This window comes from Macaca mulatta, chromosome 11, assembly GCF_049350105.2.
Source record: "Macaca mulatta isolate MMU2019108-1 chromosome 11, T2T-MMU8v2.0, whole genome shotgun sequence".
NCBI lineage: Eukaryota > Metazoa > Chordata > Mammalia > Primates > Cercopithecidae > Macaca > Macaca mulatta.
Window position 1 is genome coordinate 129,014,664 of NC_133416.1, and position 8,021 is coordinate 129,022,684.

The following is an 8,021-nucleotide window of genomic DNA, read 5'->3' on the forward strand; positions in this document are numbered from 1 at the left end:
CATTCCTGTTCAGTTTCCTAAATATCCCAGTAATGTCCCTTCCAGCCATGTTTTTTCCACTTGAGGATTGTGTATCACAATGAGATGTCACTTCCTAGTCTCCTTTATTCTTTTTATTTCATTATTATTTTTTTGAGACAGAGTCTCACTCTGTCGCCCAGGCTGGAGTGCGGTGGCGTGATCTTGGCTCACTGTAAACTCTGCCTCCTAGTTTCAAGTGATTCTTCTGCCTCAGCCGCCCGAGTAGCTGGGATTACAGGTGCCCGCCACCACACCTGGCTAATTTTTGTATTTTTAGTAGAGAAGATGTTTCACCATGTTGGACAGGCTGGTCTCAGACTCCCAGCCTCAAGTGATCCACTCGCCTTGGCCTTCCAAAGTGCTAGGATTACAGGCATGAGCCACTGCGCCCAGCCTTAGTCTCCTTTAATTTGGAACAATTCCTCAGCCTTTTTTTTTTATTTGTTTGTGTTTGAGACAGGGACTTGCTCTGTCACCCACACTAGAGTACAACCTCAGCCTCTTAGGCTCAAGCAATCCTTCCATCTCAGCCTCCTGAGTAGCTGGGAATATAGGCACATGCCACTACGTCTGGATAATGTTTGTATTTTTTGTAGAATCAGGGCCTCTCTCTTGCCCAGGCTGGTCTTGAACTCCTGGCTTCAAGGGATCCTCCCACCTTGGCCTCCCAAAGTGCTGAGATTGCAGTTGTGAGCCCCGGCACCCAGGCTAGCCTTTGTCTTTAAATTTCTTTTTTTTTTTTTTTTTTTTTTTGAGACAGGATCTTACTCTGTCACCCAGGCTAGAGTACAGTGGCATGATCACAGCTCACTATAGCTTTGACCTCCCAAGCTCAAGCGATCCTCTCACTTCAGCCTCCCAAATGGCTAGTACTACAGGTGCCTGCCACCATGCACAGCTAATCTTCATATTTTTTGTAGAGACAGGGTTTTGCCATGTTGCCCTGGCTGTTTTTTTCACTTTTTGTGGAGACAAGGACTGACTGTGTTGCCCAGGCTGCTCGCAAACTCCTGGCTCAAGAGATCTATCCTCCCATCTTATTACAGGTATGAGCCACCATGCCTGGCCCAGATGTTGTCTCCTTATTATAATCAGATTGTGCATTTGGGCAGGAATATTATGTAAGTGAGATTTTTATCAGGATTTGTTTAAAATAACAAAATAAGCAGGGCATGGTGGCTCACTTGTGATCTCAATACAGAGAGGCTGAGGTGGGAGGATCGCTTGAGCCCAGTTGTTCAAGACCAGCCTGGGCATCTTGAGACCCTGTCTCTACAAAAAACAAAAAGATTGCCTGGGCATGGTGGTGGTGCACCTGCAGTCCCAGCTATTTGAGAGGCTGAGGTGGGAGGACTGCATGAGCCTGGAAGGTAAGGCCTGCAGTCAGCAGTAATGATGCCACTGCACTCCAGCCTGAGTGACAGAATGGGACTCTTGTCTCAAAAATAACAACATGAGAATATCGGCCGGGCACAGTGGCTCACGCCTATAATCCCAGCACTTTGGAAGGCTGAGACGGGCAGATCACTTGTAGTCAGGAGTTCAAGACCAGCCTGGCCAATATGACGAAACCCTATCTGTAATAAAAATACAAAAATTAGCCAGGTGTGGCCGGGCGCGGTGGCTCAAGCCTGTAATCCCAGCACTTTGGGAGGCCGAGACGGGCGGATCACGAGTTCAGGAGATCGAGACCATCCTGGCTAACACGGTGAAACCCCGTCTCTACTAAAATACAAAAAAAATTAGCCGGGCGAGGTTGCGGGCGCCTGTACTCCCAGCTACTCGGGAGGCTGAGGCAGGAGAATGGCGTGAACCCGGGAGGCGGGGCTTGCAGTGAGCTGAGATCCGGCCACTGCACTCCAGCCTGGGCAACAGAGCCAGACTCCGTCTCAAAAAAAAAAAAAAAAAAAAAAAATTAGCCAGGTGTGGTAGTGCACAGTAATCCCGGCTACACAGGAGGCTGAGGCAGGAGGATCACTTGACCTCGGGAGGTGGAGGTTGCAGCGAGCTGAGATCACGCCACGGCACTCCCACCTGGACAACAGAGGAAGATGTCTTAAAAAAAAAAAAAAAGGCTGGGCATGGTGGCTCACACCTGTAATCCCAGCACTTTGGGAGGCCAAGACTGATGGATCACAAGGTCAGGAGTTCAAGACCAGCTTTGGCAACATGGTGAAACCCCGTCTCTACTAAAAATACAAAAATTAGCTGGGCGTGTTGGCACACACCTGTAATCCCAGCTACTCGGGAGGCTGAGGCAGGAGAATTGTTTGAATCCAGAAGGCAGAGGTTGCAGTGAGCTGAGATTACACCACTGCACTCCAGCCTGGGCAACAGAGCAAGACTCCATCTCAAAAAAAAAAAAAAATCATTATGTGCAGTTGCTATTCTACGCACTATGCATCAACTCATTTCACCCTCGGCACCCTTATATGGTGGGTACTATTATTAGCTCCACTTTGCCGAAGGTAAAATTCATGCCCGTGGAAGTTAAGTAAATTGCCAGGATTTGAACCTGGATAGTCTGACTCAGAGCCTAGGCCCTCACAAAGATCTTACTTGGGCTGATTCTGGCTTTGTTTGAAATGGGCGGCCGGGCGTGGTGGCTCACACCTGTAATCCCAGCACTATGGGAGGCTGAGGCAGGTGGATCACCTGAGGTCAGCAGTGTTTGAGATCAGCTTGACTAACATGGTGAAACCCCATCTCTACTAAAAATATAAAACTTAGACAGGCGTGGTGGTGCGCACCTGTAATCCCAGCTACTTGGGAGGCTGAGGCAGAAGAATCACTTGAACCTGGGAGGCGGAGGTTGCAGTGAGCCAAGATCGCACCATTGCACTCCAGCCTGGGCGATGAGCAAAATTCAGTCTCAAATAAATATATAAACACATACATACACACATTACATACATACATACATACATTAAAGAAATGTTGGAAGCCCCAGCTGCATGGGACCACCTTCTTACAGAGCAACAGCGAGCAGCAGCTGCACTGCAGCCACACTCTCCCCAGGGCCTATTTTTTCCACAGTCCCCAGCACTCCCTCTTATCTCACACCAGGCCAGCTTCACTCATGTGACTTTCTTGGCCTCATTAGGCCTTTGAGTTTGAGATTTTTGTCTGTCCCAAACACCTAATATATAAAGCGGTTATGCTCATGCCTGTAATCCCAGCACTTTAGGAGGACGAGGCAGGTAGATGACTTGAACCCAAGAGTTTGAGACCAGCCTGGGCAACATGGCAAAACTCTGTCTCTACACAAAATACAAAAATTAGTTGGGCGTGGAGGCACGCGCCTGTAATCCTAGCTACTCGGGAGACTGAGGCGGGAGGATTGCTTGAGCCTGGGAAGTAGAGGGTGCGGTGAGCCTTGATTGTGCTACTGGACTCCAGCCTAAGTGAGGGACCCTGTCTCAAAAAAGAACAGTTTAAACCAATTTTTAAATTAGTTTTATAAAATAATGTAGTCTGGCTGAAGCGAAATGTGGGTGGAGCATCGGCAGGCCTGATATTTCTCTTTCTCCTATCATTGTTGTCCCAGGTGCTTCACAGAACCCCAAGACTCTGGAGAAACACAATTTGGAAAGTGTGGACTTGAGTTCTTGTCCTGTGCGGACTGGGACACAGTGAACGGCAGCTTCATAGTCTGGGTGGGGAAGGGGACCCTCCTTTTCCCTCCAGCAGCATTTGGAGTCCTGTGTCACATGCTCCGGGATCCACAGTTCTTTTTTTGTTTGTTTGTTTTGTTTTGAGACGCAGTCTCATTCTGTCACCCAGGCTGGAGTGCAGTGGTGAAATCTTGGCTCACTGCAACCTCTGTCTTCCGGGTTCAAAGGATCCTCCTGCCTCAGCCTCCCAAGTAGCTGGGATTACAGGTACACATTACCACGCCTGGCTAATTTTTGTATTTTTTGGTACAGATGGAGGTTTCACCATGTTGGCCAGGCTAGTGTTGAACTCCTGGCCTCATGTGATCCACCCGCTTCAGCTTCCCAAAGTGTTGGGACTACAGGTATGAGCCACCGCGCCTGGCCTAATCCACACTTCTGAAGGGTATCAAGTAGGATGGGGGAGGGACCTCTGTGAACCTTCGCTGCTCCCCAGAGAAGTCCTGGACATTTTTTTTTTGAGACCAAGTCTCACTCTGTTGCCCAAGCTGGAGTACAGTGGCACGATTTCAGCTCACTGCAACCTCTGCCTCCTGGATTCAAGGGATTCTCCTGCCTCAGCCTCCCAAGTAGCTGGGACTACAGGCATGACCCACCACGCCCGGCTAATTTTTGTATTTTTAGCAGAGATGGGCTTTCACCACGCTGGCCAGGCTGGTTTCCAACTCCTGATCTCAGGTGATCCACCTGCCTCAGCCTTCCAAAGTGCTAGGATTACAGGTGTGAGCCACCATGCCCGGCCGTCCTGGACATCTTTTACGTATTCCCCTAAGACAGCCACCTCCCTACTTCCGCAGGGATGTGAGATCCAGCTGGAATCATTTCTGAGCTAGGATCCTGTTGTCCTGGGTTCTTGTTCCCAAACTGTCCTGGACTCAAGACTCATCAGCCTGGCTTGTCAAATGCAGGTTTCAAAGCCCTTGGATTCTGATTTAAGTAGCTCTGGGTGTGTCTTTGGAATCTATTTCTAACAAAGCACCCGAGGTGCTCTCACACCCAGGCAACTTAGACAAACACTCCTAGCTAGGAGCACAGTCTCTTTAACTTCATTTTTTTTTACATTTTGAATACATAATACGTTCACATGCTTCCAAACACAACAGAGAAAAGTTGTTCTTCAGCTCCTGTTCCCAAGTCCCCAATTCTCCCTGGAGACAACCATCTTTGCCAGTTTTTTGTGTTCAAATCTAGGGACATTTTATACATAAACAAGCACACCCTCTTCCCACTTTTTTTTTTTTTTTTTTGAGATGGAGTCTTACTCTGTTGCCCAGGCTGGAGTGCAGCAGTGTGATCTCGGCTCGGCGTGATCTTGGCTCACCACTACCTCCGCCTCCTGGGTTCAAGTGATTCTCCTGCCTCAGCCTCCCTTGTAGCTGGGATTATAGGCCAGCTAAATTTTGTATTTTTAGTGGAGACAGGGTTTCACCATGTTTTTCAGGCTGGTCTCGAACTCCGGACCTCTTTTTTTTTTTTTTTTTTTTTTTTTTTGAGACGGAGTCTGGCTCTGTCACCCAGGCTGGAGTGCAGTGGCGCGATCTCGGCTCACTGCAAGCTCCGCCTCCCGGGTTCACGCCATTCTCCTGCCTCAGCCTCCCGAGTAGCTGGGACTACAGGCGCCCGCCACCTCGCCCGGCTAGTTTTTTGTATTTTTTAGTAGAGACGGGGTTTCACCGTGTTAGCCAGGATGGTCTCGATCTCCTGACCTCGTGATCCGCCCGTCTCGGCCTCCCAAAGTGCTGGGATTACAGGCTTGAGCCACCGCGCCCGGCCTCGAACTCCGGACCTCTTGATCCACCTGCCTCAGCCTCCCAAAGTGCTAGGATTACAGGCATGAGCCATCATGCCCGTTCCTTACTTTTTTTTTTAAATGGTAACCCTTTATATACACTCTCCTGCATATTTAGAGCAGCTAGACCTAAGTTTAAGCACAGTACTAGCTTGATGACTTGTGATCCTCCCTGAACCTCAGTTTCCTCCTCTAAAATGGCAGGAATAGCAAGACACCTCACTGTTGTTGGGGAGTCCCAGGAGAGAATGCTTGCCGCGAAGCTGTCAGCACAGGGCCTGGAATAGAGTGAGTGCTCCGTATCTGGAAGTTATGATTAGTTGTGCATTCTAGGGTGGCCAGGCGGGGCTTCCCAGTGCCAGAGGTACAGACTGAGAACCACACCCTTGGTGAGGCCACCCACTTATGACTTAGGGGGCAGAGAGAACCTCAGTAAGGTCAGTGGTGTTTATTGAGGCTTTACTATGTGCTATGTGCCTCTTGCTGAGTTCTTAGCTAGAATCGTGGTATTTCAGGGTTTTTCAACCTTTTTTTTTTTTTTTTTTTTTTTTTTTATATATGGTGTGTCTCGCTGTGTCACCCAGGCTGGAGTGCAATGGCGCGATCTCGGTTCACTGCAACCTTTGCCTCCCAGGTTCAAGCGATTCTCCTCCCTCAGCCTCCCAAGTAGTTGGGATTACAGGTGCTGATTTTTTTTTTTTTTTTTTTTGGTAGCATGGTGACATTGCACCATGCTTAACAACATCTCTGGTCTTTACTCACTCAATGCCAGTAACCTTCTTCCTGCCTGTTGTGACATCAAAAATGTCATACATTGCCAAATGTCCCCAAGAAAGAGTGGGGCTGAGGGGGGACAAAATCCTACCCACAGTTAAAAACCACCGCCTTATCTCATCCTCACAGTAACTAACCACAGTAACCCCAGGTGGCAAGTACTGTTAATGCCCCATATTGCAAGTGAGGAGACCTACAGAACAGTCTGGGTGACATCCCCAAGAAAACACAGCTCCGAGATTCACACCCAGGCAGTGTGACTCCAGAGCTCACCTGCCCATTATGCAAGAGAACATCTGATCTCTCAAGAATGTTGCCCTGTTTGGTTGGGAGCAGTGGCTCACACCTGTAATCCCAGCATTTTGGGAGGCCAAGGCGGGTAGATCACAAGGTCAGGAGATCGAGACCATCCTGGTCAACATGGTGAAACCCTGTCTCTACTAAAAATACAAAAAATTAGCCGGGCATGGTGGCCTGTAATCCCAGCTACTCAGGAGGCTGAGGCAGGATAATTGCTTGAACCAGGGAGGTGGAGGTTGCAGTGAGCTGAGATTGTGCCACTGCACTCTAACCTGGGTGACAGAGAGACTCCGTCTCAGAAAAAAAAAAAAAAAAAAAAAAAAAGGCCACGCTCGGTGGCTCACTCCTGTAATCTCAGCACTTTGGGAGGCCGAGGTGGGCAGATCACAAGGTCAGGAGTTCGAGACCAGCCTGACCAACATGGTGATACCTCATCTCTACTAACAATACAAAAATTAGCTGGGTGTGGTGGTGTGCACCCGTAATCCCAGCTACTCGGGAGGCTGAGGCAGGAGAATTGCTTGAACCTGGGAGACAGAGGTTGCAGTGAGCCGAGATCGTACCACTGCACTCCAGCCTGGGCAACAGAGGGAGACTACTGGAAAAAAAAAAAAAATTACCTGGGGAATTTTCTGAAAGCTCAGGCCTCAGCCCGGATGAATTAGATGTGAATCTGTGAATCTCTGGGCATGGGACCTGGGCTTCCACAACTTTGTAACGTTTCCATGGGATTTCAAGGTTGAGAGCCCTGTGTTAGGTTGAGAAATGGTCAGGAAATTTTATAGTCTCAAATCTTGGCAGCCAGTGTGGCAGGATGCAGACCTTCTCTCTGGGTTATCTGGGTTATCTCACAGAGGACCTGCCATTTCTTTCTCTTTTTCTTTTCCTTTCTTTTATATTTAAAATTTTTTTTGTAGAGTCAGGGTCTTGCTATGTTGCCTAGGCTGATCTCGAACTCCTGGCCTCAAGCAATCCTCTTACCTTGGCCTCCCAAAGTGCTGGGATTACAGGAATGAGCCGCTGCACCTGGCCTAAGACCTGCCCTTACTCCCCCAAGCTAAGCCCAGGCAGCCCAGCCAAGGCAGGTCTTCCCTCTTCTAAACCTGAAACCCCTCCTGAGCCCCGTCGAGTGCCCCATCCTTACTCCATAGGCCCAGGCTTACACCACCTGGTTATTCTTTATTCTCATGCACTCCAGGATGAGATCAGAGAATGAAGAGCGTCTTGAGGCCAGCCTGGGAGAGAAGCACCAGCCTTCCTATTGGCAAGGAACGACCCAGTGCTGGGGGGAGTGAGGGGCCCTCTGAGGGTGCCAGGGGCACGCTGGGAGCCGCTGCTAACTCCTCCAGACAGAGCCGCACTGGTCTGAGCGATCAGGTGACGCAGGCTCGAATTTCTCCTGAAGTGTTTTTTTTTTTCTCTGCAGGGGAGAGGGGGATAGTGGAGCTGGCATTTGAAAGACT